Consider the following 1,679-nt stretch of genomic DNA (forward strand, 5'->3'; position numbering starts at 1 on the left):
CGAGTGAAACCTGGAAAGCTCGCGATATCAGGATGGTCTCACCAGGCTAGCAGCACACATCCACTGGCAAAACAGCTAATCATTGGAATTAATTTAGTGTGGGTAGTTTCCAGACAGCCTAAGTGATCTGCTTACATCAGTCAATAAAATAGGAGAACATAGTTTTAACTCACCGTCTCCTGATGACTTCTTCAGTAAATCTGAAGAGAGGGGGGGCCCGCAGCTCACTCCTGCTGGGTGGAAGCCTCCTCACAGCGAAGTCTTGAGTCTTTTCAACTAGGCCAATGCACCACTTTGATGGAGGCTCAAATGGTAGAATCAAAAATCCAGACGTCTTCGGCCGAATATCTCATTTGCCCACAGGACGGGGGAAAAGCGTCTATTTTGACACATTTGAAAGCACATGCTGTCTTAAGTAGACCATTACAGCGCTTCGCATCAAAACAGACAATCTCATCTTTTCCCAACTGCCCTTCCATTTCAAGCTTCTTTTTAGAGTCCCAATATCGCACTATGTAGATGCACGTGCACGACGGGATGTTCTGTCGCAATCTTACTGGAATGCATCAAGGCCAGAGTTTGCTCTGACACTTGAACAAAATGTTTAAACAGATGTTCTCTGTTTACGCCAAAATCTCTTAGCTTATAGTTTGAATGTGTACCAATCCACAATTAGGAACCTTGTTTTTGCCAAGATTCATACGTGCCCTCCAGCATGCACTGTTTTTCTGTGTGCTTGGGTTCAAACATTGGTGGTTTTTGCTAAGTAAGTAGGAGGCCTCGAATAAGGCTATATGAAGGAGTACAATTGCTTCTGGGGTACAATACCATGGGGTATCATGCTAATACGCCATGGTTATTAGCATGTTAATGCTTTAAATGAAAACACTGCAAAGGATCAAAATCTATATAAGTCATTGTGAGTCACTTGCCAATGGAACAAGACAATTTACATTTAAAATAAGAAAGGAAAATATTGCATTGTCTTATTTCGAGTGCATATTATTGAATTATCTTATTTTAAGAGTAAAAATACTCATTCGATTGGGAAACTATATAATTTACCTACTCAAATGAAGGGTAAATACACTTAATTTAAGATTTTTTTTCTTATTTCTAGATTGTTTTTCCAGTGTAGAGATGGAATATCAGAGTGGTTTAATAATAGCTGTTCTACCTTGTGGAAACATTCAGATTATTTTTAACTGACCAAAGATTTCCTAATCAGAAGAACCCCAGCATATACAAAGAGCCAAAGTCATTATTTTAAAATGGTCTATCTTTTCGGCTTTTTGTCATTCATATGTTATTTTCAACAATTACAGTTTGCATTGTTGTTTAAATAGCTTCTTTTTACATTTCTTTTAAATATTTTGATAATATTAGCGTGTAATAATATTTCTAGTGGGTCAATGTTAAATTTGCCTGGTTCTGCTAGAGGTTCTTCCTGTTAAAAAGGGGCTTTTCCTCTCCACTGTCGCAACAAGCATGCTTAGTGTGAGGGATTGCCTTCAAGTCGATGCAATCAACTGGTTTTCCTTAGATAGAAATCTTTGAATCAATCTGACTGGATGAACTGGTGAACTGGAAAGTGCCTTGAGATGACATGTGTTGTGAATTAGCGCTATAGAAATAAACTGAATTGAAACTGAAATCATTTTTTGTCAGTTAGAAATGTT

The sequence above is a fragment of the Cyprinodon variegatus genome, unplaced genomic scaffold (assembly GCF_000732505.1).
Source record: "Cyprinodon variegatus isolate N-32 unplaced genomic scaffold, C_variegatus-1.0 Scaffold2150, whole genome shotgun sequence".
Taxonomy (NCBI): domain Eukaryota; kingdom Metazoa; phylum Chordata; class Actinopteri; order Cyprinodontiformes; family Cyprinodontidae; genus Cyprinodon; species Cyprinodon variegatus.